We start from the raw sequence: 26,604 nt of genomic DNA, 5'->3' as shown, positions 1-26,604 counted from the left end.
TGATACATTCCCGGTCCTCCTGGTCTTAACTACATGAGGCTTATGTTTGCGCAACCATAACCACTGTACTTAGAGTATGTCTACAGTTGCTGTGTTTATATTAAAATCTGGTGCTTTCTTGAAAGCTAAGAAGTCAGATGCATTCATGTTACTGGCGATAAATGGCCGTATTTGTTTTGATTGCTGTACCATGTCCTTTACCTCTTCTGTAAAAAAAAAACAGTTGGCAACTCAACAATAGACAGTCTGCCCAGTTATGTTGTAGGTTACCGATCAGTAATGAGACTTATCTCCTGTGCTGGACGAGATTTTGCAGGAACACATTTGTTACTTTAACTTACATACTCATTTCCTCAGTGTTTCAGCTTTCTTCTCGTTGCTGCCACGGTACCTTCCCGATCGTCTTTTCTTTCCACTGAAACTGTTATAAATACCTGTTGCCTACGCTGTTTTATCTAACATTGAGGAGTAAGCTCGCGGAACATAGAATCTTTCGTATGTTAACAGCAGTGGCTGTTAAGCCGCATACAAGCTGTTAATTGCATTTGGTACTACATATTCAGTCGTGGCAGTTTGAGCCTCTTATACGTTATTGCGTTTATCATGTAGATCTTATGTCACAAAAAACCTCGAAATTCTTTACTATGGAACTATTTCCAATCTTCAATTTACAGTGATACGAAGTGGAACGATCACATTTGCTCAGTCGTAGCAGGTGGCAAACTCCGGCTGACTGTTATAACACTAGGGAAATGCAATCAGTCTACAAATAATATTGCTTACAAATCACTTGTTCGACCCATCCTGGAATATTGCTCAAATGTGTTTGACCCGTATCGGACATGACTGACAGAGAATACTGAACATATACAGAGAAGAGCAGCACGAATTGTCGCAAGTTTGTTCAATTCATGAGAGAGAGTCACTGAGATGCTGAAGAAACTGAACTGGCAGATACTTCAGGATGGATGCAGACTACCTCTGAGAAAAACTGCTTGCAAAGTTTCAAGAACCAGCTGCAAAAAATGAATCTACGAATGTACTACAACCTCCTACGTATAGCTCCTATGGGGATGGCTAGGACAAGTTTACACTAATTACGCACACAGGCGTTTAACCCACCCAATACCAAGGGGGGAGAGCTCACTTGCCTCAAGGAATGTCATATTCAACATTTTCAGGTTCAGGACATTACTGACCTATCAGTAACCCTTTAAAAAGTATGTAGTGAGGAAAACTAACAACAATTAACGAAATTTCCATTTTTTTGTGTGGGCACAAAGTATCTCCACAATTTCCCTTGATAGTACATGATAATGAAAGTGAGTAGATATTGACAACAGTATGCTAAAAGACATTTTCATGTTCCCGATCCTACTAACACATCAGTACCTCTTCAAAAATTATGTTGTTAAAATAAGACAACAACAATTAACGAATTTTGTTTTCTTAAATGTTTTTTTAAGACAGTCATAAGGTAACCCCCCCCCCTCCGCCCTGGGGCCCACGTTATGGGAAAAGCCTTGGTACAACGATCATTGCAAATAATTTCGTAGAAAAGATATCACAGAAAATTTACGAAATACTCGGTGAGACGGGGATATAATTGGTAAGCAGAAGAAGAATTCAGATGCCAATAAGACAACATAAACAGCTATGAAGATAGATATAAATAACTGATGCTTCTCATGCGACTGTAGGGGAAAGAATGCTATTTGTAGCAACTTTTGGTGGCTGTGTATTTTTAAACAAAGATATGCTAGACTCAATAAGTAAAAACGTTTCACATTACGTGTGAACGCAGCTAGACATTTTATGTACATCAGTCGTCAACATCAACCTCCTCTTTGAAGAAACTGGTTGCCATAACAAGAGTGTAATTCTTTTGCATCATCGGAATCTTTCACTACCTGCTTCTCCGGAGAGAGACCGTAATTCCGTACATATGCAATAAAAACGAATAGTATGTTTATGCTTCCCGAATAATACAGAGAATAGACAGATTTGCAGTAGTCGTTGCAGGCAGTGCTGTATTCAGCAACAGCGTTGATATTCTTATCTTTCATACGCTGGCCGATGCCTGGCTCAGTGTAAGTGCTTTGCGCAACAGATATGAAGCACTGGCCTCCTACGCCTTCCGCTTCCGCGTGGAACTTTTCAAGGCCGCGGTGAAATCAGGCAGTATTACATCGTCAAATATCTTTGACTAATGTTTTATAAAAGCTAGGGCCATGCTCGTCCTCCCATAAAAGATACAGATGATATAGTAAAGGAAGTGCAGCGCAAAGGCAAATATTTTATAGAATTATTATTTCTTTTAACGGAAGATCATTGATGGTTATTGTGCAGTGTAACAAGGGCCACGCCGGCAGAAGCGGAACAAAGCCGACGGGGGTGTGGCTTGCGATAGCAGCGAGCCCGCGATTGGCCGGTGCTGCAGGAAGCAGAGCTTCACTCCACCCACCCACCTCCCCTGCGACGACGCAGTATCGTGGTTGGCAGCCATTCATCAGTAGTGCATGTGGCACCACCGTGTTACGTGCTGTTTGTGGTGGAGTTCGCAGCAGCCTGCTAACGAAAGGTAAGAACACTTTTCCTGTGATACATTTTCTACACAGTTGTTGGAATAACGACATGCGTACATAATATTAGAAAACGGAGCAAAGTTCGAAACGTCGAAGAGTAAGCTGTTACGCAGCAGTTGATGTCAGCTAGCTTTAGGTGATAATAATGATTTAATTATAATCCACAACAATCGCATGACAGCCACCCGTGATCTAAAAAAACCTTGAGGCAGGAAATGACAATACGCTTTTACACTTATTACTAGTCGGGAGTGGCCACACTACGGTCGCAGGTTCGAATCCTGCCTGGGGCATGGATGTGTGGGATGTCCGTAGGTTAGTTAGGTTTAAGTAGTTCTATTTTCTTGGGCATTGATGGCCTCAGATGTTAAGTCCCATAGCGCTCAGAGCCATTTGAGAGTGGCCATTATCGAAGTAGTGAGCTCCGTGGACGAAATTCGTGTTTGTTGGCCAAAGATGTGCCGGTGCAAGTCTGACTTTGCGGAACGCAAATACATTTTCGTTTTCATGTGTGTTTCGGCTGCTAAGTACTCGGTTCTTTGTGAATAGTTTGTTGGTTTCTTGGTACCGTCGTCATCTGTCTAACCGAAAACTGCGTAGCTTGTTTATTCCAGACATGTTTCAGTTTTTACGTACAAAGGAATTATCAGTGAACAATAATTAAATTACACCTGTTGATACGACTGACATTATTTTACGTAATGGTAACAAAGACTGATAAAGGGGATACAGCGATGCTTATGTCGGATGAAGAGTGTATTTAAAAAAAAAAAAAATTCTTTTCAGACAGTGGCAACATTCAGAGAGACAAAACCCGATTTGGAGTTTTCAGGGCGAATTTAACAAGAAATTACACAATACTTCATTTCAGTATTCTGAAGTCAGCTCCGAAATTAATGACTCCACGAATTCCTGATTTGAGATCCCCAAGGATAGTAAATCACACTACATGTCCATAATATTAAAGTAGGCGAGCAAGAAAATTAGAAAGCGTGTATGCGCCTCTCAGTAATAATACTGGTTGAAAAACAGTTCTGAATTTGGTGAACTACGTCAAGATATTATTCCAGAAAGCGATCGTCTGGTTTCTTACGACGTTGCTAATTCGTATACCGACGTGTTTGCTGAAGACGTTACAGGGACTGAAGAACTTTTTCGCTCAAGGGAAAGTCAGCGCTGCTGAAGTAATCGCGTTCGACGATTTATTTAATCATGTGTCTTAGTTATTTTAAATTTAACGGACAAATATTTTCCTGATTTATCAATAAGCTTTTGCATATAACGGTAAAAACCGCTCGCCTTATTATTGTTGTACAGTCACTTTGTGAAACATACACTGAAGGGCACTTATGCAGTTTAGCAGGTACGGAAAAAATTTTTCATTCCAAATGTATCTGGCTTGGAGAGCTTTGTGGGTGAATATGTAAAGTTTGTTGGTGATTGTACTTTGTATTTTCATAAATAAAGTGATCTGTAGCGTAGCCCACTTGAGGTTAGGTTGGGAGTTTTTTTTTTGGAATGATTTGAAAATACTGATTAGTTAGTGTATTACGCAATGTTGCGTCATCGGCAGCGCCGCGCTTATCGGGCAGAAGATATCGCCGACGGTCAAGGGAAAATGAAAATGGATGTTATATTCGAAATCAGCGCATCAGAATTCACTATATCGACAAAATATTGAAAAATAAAAAAATTTTAAAAAAATTTAAAACAATTTTTTTGATGTAAATAATTGACTGGGGCGAAAATAAATATCGTATTCGTAATCAGCGTATCAAATTTGACTATAATCGATCAAATTTTGAAAAAAAATGTAAAATTTTTTCCGTGCCTGCTAAACTGCATAAGTGCCCACTGAAGTTCATAATATGGGTTTAATTATAATTTTAGCAAGAGAAATAGAAATGTATCTTACGTGAATACACGTCGCATATTTCTTTTGAACTTTTGATAATAACAGTAACTGAAGTGATCTTTGCTTCGGTGCCGGCCGTTGTGGCCGTGCGGTTCTAGGCGCTTCAGCCCGGAATCGCACTGCTGCTACGGTCGCAGGTTCGAATCCTGCCTCGGGCATGGGTGTGTGTGATGTTCTTAGGTTAGTTAGGTTTAAGTAGTTCTAAGTCTAGGGGACTGATGACCACAGATGTTAAGTCCCATAGTGCTCAGAGCCGTTTTTTTTTTTTTTTTTTTTTTTTGCTTAGGTTTACAAGCGAAAAACTTCAACGAATTTTCCTGGTAATCTTCACTTCTCACCATTGGTTAGAAATTTTTTTTTTTAGAATACTATATGCTGTCTTTGAATGTGTAAAGACGTATAATTTTAATTTAGTTTTACGTCTGTGCGTGTTTTCCTCTAATAAGCAGTTTTCGACAAATTTTGAAATAAGTGAATGAAAAGCATGCACTGGGTTTGGCAATTCTGTTGAAGCATGTGAGCAGCAAGAAGTATTTTAAAGGACGGTCGCCTCTCGATGATTTTTAGGTGGTCTAGTTTACGTGAGTGAGGTATGGGATGGCATTGTTGCCGAAATGAACGTTTGAGTGACGGGCATTGTCGTCAGAATGAACCTAAGTTCCGTGTTGCTTACAACACAACTTCCCAACAGTCATTACTGCTACGTTTAGCGATTTAGGTGCTTAGCTTAAGACATTCCGCACCTGTAGAAGACTGAAGTTACAGCTTCAGTAACTCGCTTCGTTAAAGCTGTATTAAATCGGAGACTGTAACGTGAAGACCTGAAGATGACCAATGTCCTCCTCCGTGCCAACCAGCATGGATTCCTAAAGCATCGATCATATGAAACCCAACGTGCGCTCTTCTCGCGTGACATACTGAAAACGTTGAATCAAGGCAGTCATACTGATGCAGTATTTCTTGGTTTCCAAAAAGAATTTGGCTCAGTACCACACCTACGGTTATTGTCAAAAGTACGATCGTATAGGGTATCAAGTGAAATCTGTGACTGCATTGAGGACTTTTCAGTAGGGAGGAAGCAGCATATTATCTTGGATGGAGAGTTATTGTCAGATGTAGAAGTACTTCTGGTGTTCCCCTGCGAAATGTGTTGGGAGCCTTGCTATTCATACTGCATATTAATGACCTAGCGAGCAATTTAAACAGTATCCTCAGACTTTTTGCAGATGACGCAGTTATAAATAACGAAATACTGTCTGAAAGAAGCTGCATAAGTATTCAGTCAGATCTTGATAAGATTTCAGAGTGGCGCAAAGATTGGCAAGTTGATTTGAATGTTCAAAAATGTAAAATTGTGCACTTTACAAAACGAAAAACCATAGTACACCATGACTATGATATCAGTGAGTCACTGTTGCAGTCGGCCAGCTCATACAATGCCTGGGTGTAACACTTTGTAGGGATATGAAATGGAATAATCATATAAGCCCAGTTGTGGCTAAAGCTAGTGGTAGAGTTCTGTTTATTGGTAGAATACTGTGGAACTGCAAACGGTCTGCAAAGGAGATTGCTTACAAATCACTCGTGCGGCCGGTTCTACAATATTGCTCAAGTGTGTGGGACCCGTACCATATAGGACTAACAGGGATTATAGAACGTGTACGGAGAAGGGCAGCACCAGGTTTGTTTGATCCGTGAGCGAGTGTCAGTGAGGTACTGAAAAAACTAAAGTCACAGACTCGAGTAGATAGACGTAAACTATCCCGAGAAAGTCTACTAACAATGTTTCAAGAACGGGCTTTACATGATGACTCTAGGAATATACTACAACGTATACATATCGCTCACATAGGGATCGTGAGGATAAGATTAGAATAATTACAGCACGCATAGAGGCATTCAATCTTCCCGCTCTCCATACGTGAATGCAATTGGAAGAAACCCTAGTAACTGGTACAGTGGAACGACCCTCTGCCATGAACTTCACAGTGGTTTGGAGAATATAGATGTAGATGTTGTAGTCATTAGTGTCCTTAACAAAACTGAGCAATCAAAGCAATTGAATCATGCTCCTACAAACAAAGGTTCTTAAGCAGCCAATTTGTTTTCTGATTGCTCTGTCGCATTATATCGAAATTAATGTTCATCCACCTTTACTTCAACTGCCACGCAGTCACGTTGACTGATTTACGGCTGTGGCAGTTACCCTTCGTGTAATAATGACAGTGGCAACCGTTAAAAAGAATAATGGTACTTAATAATACAGTTTCAGTTGTAACATGTATTGTCGTCCTTCACTAGCATTGTTAGGCGTATGCTATTTGTAAAGGCTTTTGAATTTGGTTAAGCAAAGCAGTTATTTCAAGTGACTGACCCAACTAATCATAGGAGGACGAACACACTAACATGGATTCCAAATCACAGTGCAACCCGGCATTTTTCACATCGACAAGAACCTGGGATTTATCAGTAATCGAACCTGAATCTCTGAATTTATTGGCTGCCTCTTTACCATTGAGCCGTCGAATCCTATCTTTTAAATTTACTTATAAGTCCATCTGGGTGGAAAGTGTCAGATCTAATTTTTAGTGGAGTATTTTAGACTTTTTCTTATACTGACTAATACGAATCAAGTCCATTTCGGCCATTCCATTACAGGTGGCCTATTTCCGATAAAAGTTGTCGCATGACCATCACGGATTTTGCTGAAATTTAGTGTGAACATTCTCACATGTTCCCAGTTAACATTGATAAAGTTTTACTTGAGCCAGTTTAATACTTGCACAGATATAGTCATTTATTTGACCCCACAGCGCAGCCACCAACAGTGCACACCAGAGTTTTCGGCAATTTGCAGACACAATACCTCCCGTAATATTGTCTTGAAAGTAACAAAACTAAGCGACCTTGCACAACTTTTTGCGCTCTGTTCATCGAATTCATAAAAAAAGTTATCCTGAGCAATTTGCATGTGGATAATTTGAAGTAATGTCGGATGAAAAATTAGACACTCAAAAAAATGTGAATTGTAGCTTTTTATATCTCCGGAATTAATTGCGGATACACCTGAAACTTCACTCGTAATAGCTTATCAATACAAGGTCTTAGAATATAAAATTTCATTCTCCTACTGCTTTCCAATAGTTTACAAATTGAGGGCGACAATGACAATTTTTCTAACAAACTCCACTATGGCTACTTTTGTGCACCTTTTACGAAACAAATTTCTGCTTCCATCTCTTTTAAACCGTTTTCATTAGAAAGACCAAGTTTTAAACCACCTAAAAAACTGTATTTGGTTTTTCAGTGCGAGCTAATAACAGCTCTAAAAAGGAACGACAAGGTGGAGGTGCGTTGAAAATGGACTCATATTCCGCTGTTTCTAAGATTAAATCTGACAGTTTTTACTATGTTCTACAGTTGTTTAATAGTGTCTGTGGAAGATAATATCAGATGTTCTGATGACAAGGAAATGAGCTTGAGTCATAAAAATTGCAAGTAATTAGTCATTTTTTCATTTTTACAGCACTCACCTCTACAAAATTCTTTTTATAAAAAATGAAGTGGGATGAGGAAGCCAATAAAAAGAACAGTTTTCTCTTTCTTGTGGCGCTAATAATCTGAGGTAATCACATAAGAAAAGTGTAATTTTTTGGGTTCTGTCTTGCCAAAATTTCTTCCCAAACGATCCCATCAGTGACATCAACTGGCCGGCAGTATAGTTATCCTCATGACAGTCTACTGCTAATTAACGAAACCTGTAAAAAAATTCAAGCAGTTAGAAGTAAACATAAGCTTAGGATCCTAAAAGGAACCTCTTTTGGTTTTAGCTTCTGACACTTCTAGAAACGTATCCTCACCTTGGTATCCCGTGTAAAGAAACCCTTATCAGGTTTTGGAACCTGTGGTAAAGAAACTCATCCTTGGCAACTGTTTCACAGCTATTAGGCTTGGCTCCAATGGCAATGAGGATTCTGGTTTTCTCACTTTATAAGGAACCAGCAGTGGTTAAATCACCATGGGCCATACCAACACATTTATAAAGATTTTCATGTGCGCACTAATGATCCACATCAACCCGAAACTATGTTAACCCAAAGAATGCTATACCTTAAACCGGAATTAAACTAACAAATGAATAGCATTACACAATAAAAAGACATACTAATAATTCTCTGTAACACGAATCCATCGCAAAAAAATGTCAGGAAGACTGCTGTGAACTTCACAAAAAATTACACAGTTTGACAGTAGTGTAAAACCTACAGGCTATTTATACAATGTGTGCTGCAGCTGTTATGCAACAGTTGTACTACAACAATTTCCACTGCCTTGCTAATACACAGTTAAATCGTGAAGATTATAGCCAGTTTCATTCGGTAGAAATATGTCACGATGAATCGTAACAAAAGACACCCTATTTTAAAGTTTTTCGTTATACAGACTTTCTCTCACTTCCTAGTTTTCAAAACTTTTGGCACTGCCTTCCCCAGAGAGAAGTAAATAATTGTAGAACATAGTAGAAGATGTCAGATTTATTTCGAGTGCCAGCGGAGTATGTGCCCATTTTCAGTGCACCTTCACACTGTCGCCTCTTTTTAGGGCCTTACATGCTCGCATTGCAAAACCAAATATAGTCTTTAGGTGGATTAGAACTTGATCTTTCTAGTTAAAATGTTTTAAAAGAGTTTGCAGAAGGCACTTTTATTGTAAACGTGGGCCAAAAATAGACATTTTTGACGTTTTGTAGAAAAATCATCGACTTCGCCCTTAGTTTGTAAACTATTGGAAAGCAGTAGCAGAATTAGGTTGTAAGATCTTCAGTTGGTAGATTATTACGCGCAAGGTTTCAGGTGCATTCCGCAATTACTTCAGGAGATGGAAAAAGGTAAACTTAGCCTAACATTTCTTCCGAGCGTCTATTTTTTTGCCGATTTTGCTTCAAATTATCCATACGCAAATCACCCAAGAAATTTTTCTTTATTATTTCGCTTAAGAGAGCGCAAAACGTTGCACAAGATAACAAAATTTTGTTTCTGTCAAGAAAATATTACCAGAGATATTATGTCTCATAGTTGCCGAAAACTCACGGGTGCACTATCGATAGCTGCACTATGGGATCAAACAAATGACTGTATTTCTGGAAGTATTGAATTAATGATCGCTAAACTTTAACAGTGTTCTTTGGGAGTATGTGTGATTGTTTGTACAAAATTTCATCAAAATCCGTGGTGATCATGCCGGAACTACTAGACCACTTGTCACGGAATGACCCCATTATGGAGGATGTACGTACAGCACTGGGCCAGTGTCAAAAAACTAATGACCTATCAATATTCAGCGTACGGGGCTACAACGTCCACCATCAGCAGTGGCAAATATCTTAACTTCACCATGTGCAAGTTGTAAATGCATATCAAAACGCCTTCAAGTTTTACAGACACACCAGTAGCAGTCGTGGTGTTCTAATCTCTGCACATTGCTACAAGGCGCCTTGTTAAAACATTGAGAGAGAAGAAGGGTTAAATATTCATTCATGGTGACGCACATACATTGAAACGTGTGGGTGAAGGCTTTGAAAATAATAAATGTTTTGTGAGCCTAGTGGATCCCAGTTCTACTGTTGTATAACGTTGTCGTAAATGATGGGAAATAATACTGCGTTTCGGCGGGGTCAGGGATTTTCTCTGCCTCGTGATGACTGGGTGTTGTGTGATGTCCTTAGGTTAGTTAGGTTTAAGTAGTTCTAAGTTCTATGGGACTGATGACCATAGATGTTAAGTCCCATAGTGCTCAGAGCCATTTGAACCATTTGAACGAATACTGCGTTTGAACGAGCGTTTTGAGATAAGGATTGTGCGATGAAACACAGCGACGGTATGTGTCTTCGACCACAAGGATTTAGGCCGAACTACGCGTGTAATGTATCACTGGACTCCTTAGCTAGTGTATAAAACGTTTTATTGTCGTTAAGTAAGACACCTGCCGATGAAGTGATACAGTCGTCTGCAAGGTGTATACGACCCGGGACAACCGGTAGATCAAGGAAAAACTCGGGAATTTTTTCATCCGGGAGAAAACCGGGAAAAACCCAGGTATTTTTTTTAGAATTCCGGGATTTTTTATTTAGTTTTCAGTTATTTTTTTGTTATTTTGACTGGTAAGAAGCAATACTCTGACAAAGGGTATTACTGTATCCCGTTCCTGCAGAATAATATTGCAACAACAAAACATGAACGAGAGGAAAAAAAAAAAACAAAAATAAAACTTAAGTTGCAAAGGAAACGCGCATGCGCTCAAAACAAAAGCGTCTGCCAACAACAAAGTGTGTCAAAGGCCTTAGGAAGACTGTGCCATGCTTCATAACAACAAATTACCTCCGATGGGCGTGACGTCACAACTGTTTACATTAGATTCGTTTGAGCAGTTGCTAGCGGGCTCATGCGTATTGCGCAGTTGAGTCGCGCATGTGTAGTACCTTCTCCCGCTTCTGGCTACAGAAGTGTGGTTGTTAGCTGTGTAAGCAGTAGCAGCAAGCAGCAAGAGAAAAAAATGCTAGGACATAAGGATTGAAGAAATGTGCATTTTAATTTTTGGCGTCCTACCTCAAAACGCTCGAGGGAGGAAAGGGGGGGGGGACCACTATCTAGTAAGTGTTTAATTCCACACTGTTGCCTAGTTTCAACTGTTCGCTATATTTCAAAAGTGCATCTTTTCATCTTATAGCTCGTATGGCATTATGCCATAATATCTGGACAAATAAATGTGCGCTGTAAGCCAAATTCTCTGTATTTTAGTAAAAATGTTCAAATGTGTGTGAAGTCTTATGGGACTTAACTGCTAAGGTCATCAGTCCCTAAGCGTGCACACTACTTAACCTAAATTATCCTAAGGACAAACACACACACCCATGCCCAAGATCGCTCGGCCATTTTAGAATGGTTCACAAAATTCCGATGCTCTTGGAATATCCTCTGATGTCTTCTTTCTTTTATGACGTAATGTAAGATCTTTTAATGTTTTACTCGTACGAACATATGGGCTTCCTGCGTCATAGTAGCTGCGCAAGCGCGGTGACGCCTATTATCTTGCGCTCTCTGGCAACTGCTGAAACGAACCTATTTCTAAGAGGTCGCGGGAAAATATTGCGAATGGTTGTTTGAAAAGCGTTAGTTTCAAAGTAAATTTGCTTTTATGCAAGCTGGACAACGTGCGAGAATGTACGATGAATTTTTTTACGTCACAGAGAGTTTGACTTCCATGTAAATACAACTCTATGAGGACGACCATTTAGAAAAATTTCGAGCCCAGAAGATCACACATTTACGTCATTATTAAAAAGTTTACTCGCACATTTGTATGATATATCTTAAAGCGTAACACGCGAAAAAAGAAAACAGTGTTATATGTGGAAGCTTAGCTTCTCTTGCAGCTTCTCAATCTTTGAGACCAATACTATATGTGAAAGCTTTGCTAAGTATATTAATTTAAACCATTAACTTCCCCAATTTGTGCACATGGGCTACTTAACAGTGATATTGCTATTGGGTGACTACGTCACGTGTCCTATCTGTCATCGGCTGGCGAGACCACATAACATGAGCTATGACTGGCTTACAAAAGCACATCGCAATATCGATTTCAATGCTTCGGAAAGTAACATGCGGTGTTTGGTGGAATTCAAATTTATACTTTCGTAAAACGAAAATATGCAGCGTGAATGTTGCTGAAAATCAAAGATCTCTCCAAAACGTGTTTTTATTTTTTTTACTGAGTTTGGTTTTCTAAAGGGCCAGAAAATTTTACGCCAGTGTATAAAACCATAACCATTCAAAGGATTGATAAGTTTTAATGTTCCAAGGAAATGAATACTGTCACTTAACACGGAAAGAGTGTATTTACCCCAGGAGAAAATGTATTTTTAACCCGGAAAAACCTGGGATTTTTTTTTCTTGTCTGCATATACACTCTGGTCTAGTACAACAGTAAGTTGGATCATTTCCAATCTCGGCATGCAGAGATGTTTCAGGTAGGCTACCTGGAAAAATTACGATTTATGAACTGGTCAGTTTTATAAAATGAGTCGTAATGTAAGAGAGTATACAAAGATTGAAATAGCTTTGTGCTGCGTTTCTGTGAGTTTAGTGGTAGGGACATGCCAGTCGCAGTTCTTTCCGCCGCGCGTTTCGTGTTCACGATGTTGCCTGTTTTTGTAGGTAGTCCAGTAACGGAGTACTTTTTATCGTGTGCGTATAGTTGAGTGTGGTCAAAAAACAAAGAAATTTTGGTACTTTTTCAGGTTTTCGTCTATTACTCGAAAACTATGCATCACTTTGAAAATTTTACTGTTACCAAAATGAAAGTCCATTAAATTTTGCCTCGAATGGCCAAAATCGGTGCCACCGTCTGACCTCAATCAGTTGTCAAAGTTCGTTCATTTTACCAACTTGGCTAAAAGGCGACACCGACGCCTGTAACTCAAGAATGGCTACTCCAAATGAAAAATGTCAAGTTATCAAAGTTGTAGAGAATGAAATTTCGTGTCACAAAAGCATCTAGTTTTTCAGTTGTTGGCATTATTAAGCGTTCCTATACTTGAAAGCCAAAGTAATTCAACTTTGTTGTTTCTTTTTTTAAGTCATTATTCAATGAAATGAATTTTCCAGTGGGAAGATGGCTCCCTAATAAGCATATATGCGTTCTCTATGTATATCTGTATAATTTTCTTCACTTATTTGTATTTTTATTCGTTTTTATCTACGCCTTAATTGGTGAGAGTGGGTTGCTATAATGAAACCCAAGTACATAGCAATGGCCAATATGTATTTACGTATGAGTAATATAAAAAATTGTACAACTGAAGAAATAGAAGGGCATGACAATATTAATAAAACACAATTTAAATGTCAAAGATTCACATTTTATCAAATTTCAGCTCCATCGAGGTTATTTGGGAGACTGCGCCAGGGCCCGGTCCTGCATCTGATCTTCAGAATCTATTGCGGCATCGTCACCAGCTTCTTCGTCCTCGAGCCTATCTTCGATCTCTTCCTCACCCTCGTCGAGCTCAGTTTCTGGTGAGTTTTAAGCCACAACAGTGTTTGCACGTAGAGGAGCAGTTCAATACAGATTTGAGACATCCATGTACTGCTGTACATTATGTTTTGCGCGCGACCGCTAGGGTCGCAGGTTCGAATCCTTCCTCAAGTACTTCTAAGTTATAGGGGACTGATGACCTCAGAAGTTAAGCCCCATAGTGCTCGGAGCCATATGAACCCTTATGTTTTGAATGCGCAGGAAACCTCAGTAGCGTGTGTGGCGTCGCATCTTTCGTCATCGCTACGGGAAACAAGCTTGATAAGTTTTTCTTCCAGGCCCACTGGCACAGATCAGCTTTCTTGCCCAGCTAAGATTGCACCTAATGGTAGGATTGCAAAGAGTGCAACCTTGCAGCGTCTGATGTTGGGGGTAGCCTTTTGAGTTTGAAAGATTTTCTCGGGGCAGACTTCACAAAAAGCTCGTACATAGTCGCGCAGCTGGAATTCTCATGCGGTGCTAACATCAGCTGTTCTCCTGTCTTTGCTATTACGTCTTATGAGACTGGGCGTTTAACAAGTTCAGCAACTTCCACTTTGAGGTGTGGCTGTTGCTCCATTAAGGTTTAGTCATTTCCTTTTTCCTTGGCCAGAAAAAGACGATGTGGTATCATATCTTGTGCAGGCATGCCTGAAAGTGCAATCCCAGGATCGAAATTGAAAGAATTACTAGAGTACTACACTCCTGCTGATTTCTCTACTCCCAGTTTATGGAAGTACAGGTTGTTGTAGTTGGTTCCTCGACCCATTAGGAGAACAAGCACGCCATTGCCCTCGCTGAATGTTGCCGCAGTGTCAGACTCAGTAACTTGGGTAGTAGCTGTTTCCACAGTTAATGAATCCTCAGCTTCCTCTGCGTATAGCACTTGAATACTCCATACTCAAGTTTCCTCATGATCATCAAAATCAGGCGGTTCATGTTGCCCTCATTTCCGAGAAACTTCTCCTGTGAGACTGCAGCATTTTTATCTTTATCGAAAATGATATCCCACGAAGAACCTGCTGTCTTCAAATGATGAGATCTTTCAGAAAACTTCTCTCCCTATTGCGAAGCATCACTTGGGTAGCCGTTAAATATAAATGTGATCTTGGATCCGTTGTGCTTTCTCAAGCATGTTTCATAGTGCATACAGATGGTTCTAAACTTTTCTTTGATGTGTCAAACAACCTTTGGTGCAGGTAGCCACCATCCACTACAAAACTTTTTGTTTTGTGTACTTCATTCTGTTGGAGAAGTGTGAATGCATCATAGAGAGATGATTTTGTAGCCTTATTGAGACCGTCTTCTGTGAACAACAACGCAGGGTATGGGGAAAATTCAAATGAGAAACAGAACTCCAAGTCTTTATCAGATTGCTTGATAATACGCAGTCTGTGAAGCATCGTTAATGGGTTTTAGGGTAGGAATCCTCTTCTTCCCTATCTTGAGCGGTTCATCACCAATTGCGTCACAGCTTATTGACATAAGCATATTACATTTGAGAAGAAATGGATGTTATGAGTGCCAATCATTCAGTTTATCATTGTCTGCTGGATTTCTATCTCTGTGTGAAGCTCTTATATCCACGTGTTGCTGGCTAGTTCCTGAGGATACACCAGAAAGTTCTTCTATTTTTTGTCAAATATCCTGTAAAGATGCGAATCCTGAAGTCCACTTTATGATCACAGAATCTGGAAATACATGTCCGTCAGTTAATCCGCCTTTCGCTTTCATTGCCCTCGTTAAAGTTTGCTTTGTTGTCATATCAGATCATACACCACACCAAAATTTATCACTTCGATTAATGGTGAAGTAGCCTTCAGTTGTAAATTTGTTGAATTCAGCAGCATTTGTGTGGTATTCCAATGCAAGCACCTCTTGTAAGTAAAGGTGCAGGGCCTACTGTTTATTTATAGTGTCAAAGACGATCTAATCAATTTTGATTTATTGTACTTCTTCTGACAAACACTGAGCACTTCATCTTCGATCATACAAGAAGGTAATTGATTTTAATAAACACTGCTTTTGTTGTGGCGAGGAAATTGATGCTCATTGGGAGAAACTTAGCAGACTTCCCTATGTGAAGTGAAATATTGTTCATAAAATGATGAACCTTGAATTAAGAGACACTAGACTAGGAAGACTGCACACTGTTTGTGTACTAAGGAGCCAGGTGCACTTAACCCTTATAAAACAGATGCTGTTGCTCCATTTGAGCCCGAGACTCTTAATAGTGACTAAAACGCAAAACCTAGATGCCTTTATAACACGAAATTTCACACTCTGTAGCTTTGATTATTTGAAATTTTTCATTTGGAGTAACCGTTTTTTGAGGTACAGGCATTGGAGCCGACATTTTAACCAAGTTGGTAAAAACTGACAGAAATTTGACAACTGATTCCTGCCAAACGAATGCACCGATTTTGACATTTAACTAGTCATTCGATGCAAAATTTAATGCTCCTTCTGGAAATGACAACAATTTCAGCAGGATGCATAATTTCCGAGTAATAGCTGAAAATCGGAAAAAAGTGCCAAACTTTCGTTTTTTGCCACAAAAAGTTGTCCCGAGGGTTTGCAGGTCGAAAACTTGGATTCGACACACTTTCAAGTATACACACAAGATAAAAAAGTAAAATCTTCTACCTCATTTTCGCAAGCAAAGGGCCTTCTTTGGGGCGCTGTTACTGTACTAATGTATATAAGGAGCTATACGCCATCAACATTGCGCTTCTCCTGCCACTGCAGTCTACTCGTTGTAAGTCGGTTTTATGAAGGCCATAGTTATGAAATCTGGGAAAATATTAGAGGATTTAGTAAAATACTGGTCTCGAGAATTCTGCCTTACCATTTTCTCTGTGTATCATGCTCTTCAGGATTTTTTTTTAATCTTCTAGGAATCAACAAGGAGCTTTAATCGTTTAATAACTCATTATAGCCATTAGATACCTCTTCTGAAACAATTCGTCATACCTTTCAAGTTGGAACTCAGTGATGGGCAGGAGTTGTCAGACTTCCCCCCCCCCCCCCCCCGTTCCATCCCCTTAAATTAAAAAAATCTTCTCCAATCGATCCCTCGTAATGCCCCGCCAGACAGGCGTATCAGTTCCGTATCAGTTTGAAGAAAGTAAGGCCGTGTAACATATACTGGCCAGTAGCAAGTGTGCACAAACTTTTCCTATTGAAATTCCGACAGCGTACGTACCGACACTAATTTTTTCCATGTAAACTGAACAAGGAAGACGATGGTAGCATAAGCACCTTCCGCCACACGCTGTAAGATGGCTTGCAGAGTTCAGAAACTGATGTAGCCATTTGTCGTGAAATCTCAAAAGTGTTTCGTCATTCACCGCAAAAATAACATGAGTCGCCTCCATCCAGGGCCCTAAAGAGGGCGTAGGTAGAGAGGATACAAGAAAAAGACAGGAAAAAACAGGAATTAAAGACCGTTTAAGAATTAAGCGGGAGAGATACTACCTGAACTGTTAGGTGCACGCTGCTGTGTCATTTCGTCAAAGTAGCATAACAGAGGAACTACCACTACCGAACGGACGTCTATTGCTAACGTGCTATTTGTGGCAACAGTGCGCTCGGCTCACACAACGGACTCCCGTAAGCCGCGTTTTCTTAGGTGTGGAAATTTATCGCAGTGTGCTGCGGAATACGCTTGCGTCTTTTGTTGTCGGATGCGGGCCGCAGACCGCTGTGTGCTTGCTAGGCGCATCAAAACGTAAAAAGTGAAAGTTTTGCTTTTTATAATTTGACAGTTGTACATGAGTGATACGAGAACTACCTTCCGACACCCTTTTCTAGCCGGCTGGTGTGGCCGAGCGGTTCTAGGCGCTTCAGTCCGGAACCGCGCGACCGCTGCGGTCGCAGGTTAGAATCCTGCCTCGGGCATGGATGTGTGTGATGTCCTTAGGTTAGTTAGGTTTAAGTAGTTCTAAGTTCTAGGGGACTGATGACCTCAGATGTTAAGTCCCATAGTGCTCAGGGCCATTTGAACCCTTTTTTAATTCAATGAAGGTTTTGTGCTATTGAAACTGAAATATTTAAGCTTTTAAGAAAGGTTGGTTTTTACCGCTACTCAACATCTATGTAACCATATCGCCTGAATTATGTGTCGTACAACAACGTAATTGTATATTGGGCATGAGTAGCGCCTACCGGTGACGTGTACAAATTTTCTGGCCGATAGAACTAGTAATAGTAAAGTAATAAATTAAAACGTCACGCATGACGGGGAATTATTAGGAAACCAACATACGCAACGTAGTAAGCGACAAACTTTTTCCCTTTACACTTTTTGTAGGGTCATGGAGAGAAAAAGTTTCGGAAAGGTTTGAATTTATTTTTACCGATTGTTCGAAGGCTGTGGATTTTACAGTTTCCGATAGACGAGAGCAACTGTGTGACTCATTGGCGCCATACAAGCTCCAGCGCGTTGCGAGGAACATTTTGCTAATACAGGACCGGCGGGACGACACTGCGAGCGGAGGCAGCAAAGGCAAAACTTACAGTGCAGTGATCGACCAAAAAACCTATTAATTTCGGCACTCCGAAAGTATATGGAATTTAAGGAAGAAGAGGAAGTCTGTATATTATTGGTAAGATAAATAGGATCAACAAAGTAGCCTAGTCAGACAAATGTTCTTACATCGTGAAGAAGGAGCGTACAACATTGGCGATGCGGAGAAAAGCCAATTTCCACTGCCATATACATCTACATCTACATATTTACTCCGTTAGCCACCAAGCGTTGTGCGGCGGAGGGCACAATTGGCGCCCAAGTCATATCCCCCCCCCCCCCTTCACCTCTGTTCCACTCGCGGATCGTACGACGGAAAATGACTGTCTAAACGCCTCAGTACGACCTATAATTTCCCTTAGCTTTGAATGGTGATCATTGCGCGTTTGAAAGTTGGTGGTAATAATATATGCAGGCATATCAGAAAATAGTGAACTGCCCAAGGAAAACATGATTGACGTGGTAGGTATCGGCTGTTACGCTGTTATGACATAGCCGAGGGATTCACTTGAGGAGCGGATTTACAGATTACTTCAACGGGCCAAATTTTAATCGTCGTTCAAAGTACACTGATCACCGTAACCACAACATCCTCATATCTCTGGTTTAAACCTCAGTACAAATACATTTACAAATGTTTACAATGGACATAATCAAAGACAATTCTTCTTACATGTTTCATTCATTTTCCTTCCGATTTCTGCGGAAAGTAACTCCTTTTACATTCAGTTTTCAACTCGGTGTCAGCTATGTTCCACAAAATAAAGTGTTTGGATATCAACACGATAAGCTGCTCATCCTCCGAGGCAGAGATACAGTCAGCCGACATTTCTGGTGAATATTTCAATAATTAGAGTGGGACAATTATCTGTGCTCTTGGTGCCCTTGCACGTGAAACAAATATTGCAGCTGTCGCCTAGTAGTCGCTGCCGCTCATTTCGACACCCCAATGCCTCTAGCCAAGCAAATTGCTGCGACGTGTGGGATAGAATCCTCCCGAAGCACGCAAGCGTTTCTCGCGGGCAGAACCTGTAGCGGCACTGCTATGCGCGCACCCTAGAAAAACTGTCTGGCGTGTTTGCATTGTGCGAGTGGGGAGCGCGGTCTCTCACTCGTTTTACGCAACAAGTTGCTAAATATTCTCGCAGCTAGAAAAACGTAGCTACAGAGTTCTCTCGGGAGCAACAACGAAGTTGACGCTCGTACTTCGCTACGGCGTTGTAGGACTCGGCGGGCAGGTGTTGAACCAAATATGCTAATTGACGAAAGGCTTCCGATTTTTACCGATTTTCGCCAACTGAAGACTGAAGAGAGATACAATGGTAGGGGAAACAAGTAAATTTCGGTTGGTACGACATACTACGTAAATAAATAATGATTTAGGAATAGGTCTTCTGTGGCTGATGACTATTATTAAGGGAGTTCGAATGAAGAAACAAGTTTACTGTTACCAGTCACCGTTTATTTATATCCGCGACGCGTCCCGAAGGTTTAAGCTTCCATCAACAGGTGGATCTACATCTACATCTACATCCATACTCCGCAAGCCACCTGACGGTTTGTGGCGCGGAGGGTACTTTGAGTACCTCTATCGGCTCTCCGTTTTATTCCAGTCTCGTATTGTTCGTGGAAAGAAAGATTATCAGTATCACTTTGTGTGGGCTCTAATCTCTGATTTTATCCTCATAGTCTCTTCGCAAGATATTCGTAGGAGGGAGCAATATACTGCTTGACTCCTTGGTTAAGGTATGTTCTCGAAGCTTCAACAAAAGCCCGTAACAAGCTACTGAGCGTCTCTCTTGCAGAGTCTTCCAGTGGAGTTTATCTGTCATCTCCGTAATGCTTTTGCAATTGCTAAATGATCCTGCAACGAAGCGCCCTGCTCTCCGTTGGATCTTCTCTATCTCTTCTATCAACCCTATCTGGTACAGATCCCACACCGGTGAGCAGTATTCAAGCAGTGGGCAAACAAGTGTATTGTAACCTATTTCCTTTGTTTTCGGACTGCATTTCCTTAGGATTCTTCGAATGAATCTCAGTCTAGCATCTGCTCTACCGACGATTAATTTTCTATGGTCATTCCATTTTAAATCACAACTAATGCTTACTCCCAGATAATTTATGGAATTAACTGCTTCCAGTTGCTAACCTGCTATATTGTAGCTAAATGACAAAGAATCTTTCTTTCTCTGTATTCGCAGCACATTACACTTGTCTACATTGAGATTCAATTGCCACCCCCTGCACCATGCGTCAATTCGTTGCAGATCCTCCTGTATTTCAGTACAATTTTCCATTGTTACAACATCTCGATATACTACAGCATCATCCACAAAAAGTCTCAGTGAACTTCCGATGTTATCCACAAGGTCATTTATATGTACTGTGAATAGCAACAGTCCTACGACACTCCCCTGTGGGACACCTGAAATCACTCTTACTTCGGAAGACTTCTCTCCATTGAGAATGTCATGCTGCATTCTGTTATCTAGGAACTCTTCAGTCCAATCACACAATTGGTCTGATAGTCCATATGCTCTCACTTTGTTCATTAAACGACTGTGGGGGAACTGTATCAAACGCCTTGCGGAAGTCAAGAAACACTGCATCTACCTGGGAACCTATGTCTATGGCCCTCTGAGCCTGTGTCAATACGAAATGTGTGTCTTGTGTTGCGATTGTAGGATAGCCTGCGAAACTGTCTAGCAGAGAAACAACAACACTATTTCAGATCATGATTTTGGGGAGGTTTTTGACAAAAAACTAAACACAAATCTAAATGTGGACATAAAACAACTAAAATAGAATACCTCCAGTTTTTACAGCCTCATTTTTCTATCGTAATGTATCACATGTGCACTGTCATACTTTTCAAACAAAATTGTTAAGGCTTTTGTGGCCACTTGTTGACAAACAGCCTGTAGGCTGCTGTCTCTGGTCTTCGGCCGACAGTGGTCTGTTGATATTTCTGACGTCTTCCCAGCACGATTGGCCAGTATTGCCAAAGTGTTACCCTCCACTGCTGGTGGCGGACTGGAGCCGAGTTCATGGCTGCAGCCTACGTAGTATATGTACCTGGCGTGCCAACATCCAAGTGCTTCTCCATGGTCATTTCCGTTGCGGTTCTCCTCTTACTAACTGCAACAGTCATTCGCTGCAGCACGGGAATACAGAATCTGCTTACCTTGAGACTTTCTTCCTTCTTGTTGGAGCTGTTGTCATGTTTATGTATTTCTACAGCTTCACTGAACAAGAGGGAGTGATAACTCTTCTCTGCAGCCAGAACTTCAGTGTCAGTGAAATTTTACTACATGGTGCGCCTCACACAGTGCATGCTCTGCCACGACCGATATCTTCACCTGCCCCGGCCTGCAGTGTCACTTATGTTCTATACCCTAGTGGTGAATAATCATCCAGTCACTCTAGCATAAACTTTTCCGCATGTGCATTGTGTGCGGTATATTCCCAAAATTGCAAGTGGGGTCCCTTTTCTCCTTTGCTTATCTGAGACAGTCTTTATTTCTTTGTCAGTTTGTAAATAATCTTTATACCATGTTTGTGCAATATTCTGTCTGTCACTTTGAGAATGTGTGGCAGAAAGGCTGTACCCGACATTTCTTTTTCCAATGTGTCACTTTGCCAAGTAAACAAAGATTTTGTGATTTTGTCTGGAAACTACTAGCTGCAAAGAATGTGGAGCAAAACAGAAACATTATCTCAAAGTAAAAAGAATATACAGAAAAACAACATTGTTATTCTAAAATAAGTGTTAAAGGATTGTGCAGAGCTTTTGAGTCGATGAATACATATGTTAGAATCAAGATTTCAAGTTTATATAGTTTAATTTCATACTCGTTTGTACAGAGTGTTACAAAAAGATACGGCCAAACTGTCAGGAAACATTCCTCACACACAAATAAAGAAAAGATGTTATGTGGACATGTGTCCAGAATCGCTTAATTTCCATGTTAGAGCTCATTTTAGTTTCATCAGTATGTACTGTACTTCCTCGATTCACTGCCAGTTGGCCCAATTGAAGGAAGGTAATGTTGACTTCGGAGCTTGTGTTGACATGCGATTCATTGCTCTACAGTACTAGCATCAAGCACATCAGTACGTAACATCAACAGGTTAGTGTTCATCACGAACATGGTTTTGCAGTCAGTGCAATGTTTACAAATGCGGAGTTGGCAGACGCCCATTTGATGTATGGATTAGAACGGGGCAATAGCCATGGTGCGGTACGTTTGTATCAAGACAGATTTCCAGAACGAAAGTGTGTCCCGACAGGAAGACGTTCGAAGCAATTGTTCAGCTTCTTAGGGAGCACGGAACATTCCAGCCTCTGACTCGCGATTGGGGAAGACCTAGAATGACGAGGACATCTGCAATGGACGAGGCAATTCTTCGTGCAGTTGACGATAACCCTAATAGCAGCAGAGAAGTTACTGCTGTACAAGGTAACGTTGACCACGTCACTGTATGGAGAGTGTTTCCGTACCATGTACAGCGCCTGCCGGCACTATCAGCAGCTGATTGGCTTCCACAGGTACGCTTCTGTGAATTATTCATCCAACAATGTGTCAATCCTCATTTCAGTGCAAATGTTTTCTTTACGGATGAGGCTTCATTCCAACATGATCAAATTGTAAATTTTCACAATCAACATGTGTGGGCTGATGAGAATCCGCACGCAATTGTGCAATCACGTCATCAACACAGATTGTCTGTGAATGTTTGGGCAGGCATTGTTGGTGATGTCTTGATTGGGCCCCATGTTCTTCCACCTACGCTCAATGGAGCACGCTATCATGATTTCATACGGGATACTCTACCTGTGCTGCTAGAACATGTGCCTTTACAAGTACGACACAACATGTGGTTCATGCATGATGGACCTCCTGCACATTTCAGTCGAAGTGTTCGTACGCTTCTCAACAACAGATTTGGTGACCGATGGATTGGTAGAGGTGGACCAATTCCATGGCCTCCACGCTCGCCTGACCTCAACCCTCTTGACTTTCATTTATGGGGACATTTGAAAGCTCTTGTCCATGGAACCCGGTACCAAATGTAGAGACCCTTCATGCTCGTATTGTGGACGGCTTTGATACAATACGCCATTCTCCAGGGCGCATCAGGGATTATATGCGATGGAGGGTGGAGGCATATATCCTTGCTAACAGAGGACACTTTGAACATTTCCTGTAACAAACTGTTTGAAGTCATGCTGGTACGTTCTGTTGCTATGTGTTTCCATTCCATGATTAATGTGATTTGAAGAGAAGTAATAAAATGAGCTCTAACATGGAAAGTAAGCGTTTCTGGGCACATGTCCACATTATATATTTTCTTTCTTTGTGTGTGAGGAATGTTTCCTGAAAGTTTGGCCATACCTTTTTGTAACACCATGTATGATCTGTAACATGTTGCACGCCTTAAGTACAATAATTATGTTATCAACAGTGGTCAAATTTTACATAAATTACAATTTTGGCTGGTTAAAGATACGAAGATTGATTTATTCTTAACAATTACACAGATACGTGCAATATCACTCTTAAATAGGTTACAAAATGTTTGTTTTCTTTCAATGGATCTATTGAGTTGTAAGTTATTGTTCATTTAGGAAATAGCAAAGGAGACATACAAACAACTGAATTAATTCATTGGAAATATGAAGGGGAGGATGGAGGTACAGAGAGAAAGTGAGAGAGATTCAGATAAAGAGGGTGAAAGGTGTGACAGGAGGAGAGCAAAGTTTTTTTGAGCAGGGGGTTCTTAAGATTGTACCTGTTACATGTTCTGACTAAGTAAATGTTGGAGCAATACATTGGTTATGCTTTAAAAATATGCAAACAGATATACAGTTTATGTAATTAGATGTGTGTGTGTGGTTTGATGATTTCGGGTGCTAAACAGCGTGGTCATCAGGGCCCAAACGCATAGAAACAGGAACACATGTGGTGAAGGGAGAAGACGGACAGTGAACAAGGAGAACAGCTAAAAGACACAGACTTGACACAGTACCAAATCCTCACATACAGAGGCAAAACAAGAGGAGAAGAAATGCACTAAAAAAGGAAAGGAAACACAAGGAAAAGAGAACAGAAATCGAAGTGAAACAAGTAGGTAATCATGACTGGCGGACCTCTTACCTAAAACCCGGGTGAGCCAGTCACCCAGCAGCACATTAAAATCCTCTCCCTAAAATCCGAGGCAACAAATTGGACAGGACACAAAACCATAAGACCTTAATCACAGTCGTTGCGTTGTCTTGCAAAATAGAGGGCAAATCCGGTGACAAGGAAACCACCGCCCTCTGGTCAGAGAATAAAAGACAGTCAAGTAAAATGTGGCGGACAGTAATCTGGATGCCACAAGCACTGCAGATTGGGGGGTGCTCCCGCCGTAGTAAAAAGTTGATATACATAAAGTCTCAAGCCCACAGGGATACAAGCTGATGGTACAATGGTATATCTGCAAATGAGGCGATTCTATTATTTGTTTGTCGAATGTTGACTACATGTATATCAACAAACAGCATAAACAGTATATCTATCTTCACATTTTTAAAGTGTAGCCAATGTGTTACTCCAGCCATTGATGATGATGATGATGAGGTCTCACACTCCGAAAAGCGTAGGGGACAATGCGGGAGACCTGCACCGCCTACTAGGCAAGGTCCTACCGGAGGTGGTTTGCCACTGCCTTCCTCCAACTGTAATGGGTATGAATGATGATGATGATGATGATGATGATGACACAACACCACCCAATCATCTTGAGGCAGGGAAAATCCCTGATCCTGTCAGAAACTAAACCGGGGACACCGTGCGCGGGAAGCGAGAACGCTACCGCAAGACCATGAGCTGCGGTCATTCCAACCATTACGTAGACATAAATGTAACAGATACAGTCTTAAGAAACCCCTGCTCTGAAAAACTTTGCTCTCCTCCAAACACTCCTTTCACCCACTGTATCTGAATATCTCTCTCTCTTTCTCTCTGTGCATCCATCCTCCCCTTCAGACTTTTCATGAATTAATTTAGTAATTAGCATATTTACTTATGTATTTTCCAAATGAACAGTAACTTATCTAACTCACAAAACTCAATTGGTTCACTGAAATAAAACAAGCAGTTTTTACCCTATGCAGTCTGATACTACATATACCTATTTATATTATTAAGAGTATATCTAACTGCATATCTGTAACTCGGTATTAATGTGTTACCTCATCATTTTCTTATTTACAACAAGGAACAGATGTAAGTTTAACAAATTCACAGCTCTAACATACACAAAACTGAGCTCTCTTTATCACAATCCTTTCATCCTCCATATCTGAATCCCAGCCAAAATAATTATTTATGTATAATTTTACCACTGCCAACAACATAATTATTGCATTTAAAGTTTGCAACATGTCACTTCATTATATAAAAGAGTATGAAATTTAAGCTATATAAGCTTGACAGAAAAGGATTTGTATACCACCTGAAATATTTATTCCAACGTATGTATTCATCGACTTAAAGATGTCCACAATCCTTTAAAGCTTATTCAGAAAAAACAGTGTTGGTTTTCTATACAGGGTGAGTGAAAATGGACTTATCAACTTTGGAATGATATAGAAATTTATTGACACAACTTACAGAAACGACAGGTGTGTGTCTTTTGTAGCAAACAGCCCGAAGTTTCACATAAGTGTCAAGTGTCATTTTGATTCAATGTGACTTCTATTTGTGATGCAGCAATCACCCCCCTGGTAAGCAACATTTTCCCACACTCCCTGCAGCAAATATGACGTAACTTATGCAACGGCAGCTTAGATTCAATTTTTCACGTCAGCCAAATGAAACACCAGAGACGGAATGGAGTAATCCTATGTGAATCACATTTAAGGCTGTTTGCTACAAAATTACAAATGGAAATTTGTGGTAAGGTCTTACAGGGCCAAACTGCTGAGGTCATCAGTCCCTAAGCTTACACACTATTCAATCTAACTTAAACTAACCTACGCTAAGGACAACACACATACGCATGCCTGCTGGTGGACTCGAACCTCCGATGGGGGTAGCTGCATGGAACAAAATGACACATCTCTCATTACAAAGTTGTAAAGTCCTTCTTGACTCACCCTGTATATTCTTTGTATTTTAAGATAATGTTTCTGTTTTGCTTTATGTCCTTTGCACCTAGTTGTTTCTAGAAGTCACCTCTGTTTACGAAGTAAGGCAGTTTATTATAATATATTATGACAGAGAAAAAGAGTCTGTAACCACTGGAGATATTCTGTTTTAATTGTTTTTATTTTCATTTAGATATACATTTAGTTTTTAGGCAGAAACCTCCCCAAAATGATATTCTGAAAGAGTGTTTTTGTTTCTCCACTAGACAGTACTGCAGGTTACTCCCAAGTCGTAAGGTAACACACACACACAAACACATCATACTAACACATGTAAATCCACCTGAATTAAAAGTTCGAGAAGCGT

The sequence above is a fragment of the Schistocerca cancellata genome, chromosome 4 (assembly GCF_023864275.1).
Source record: "Schistocerca cancellata isolate TAMUIC-IGC-003103 chromosome 4, iqSchCanc2.1, whole genome shotgun sequence".
Classification (NCBI taxonomy): Eukaryota; Metazoa; Arthropoda; class Insecta; order Orthoptera; family Acrididae; genus Schistocerca; species Schistocerca cancellata.
The sequence above is the reverse complement of the archived record's forward strand: the minus strand, read 5'-3'. Positions refer to the sequence as shown.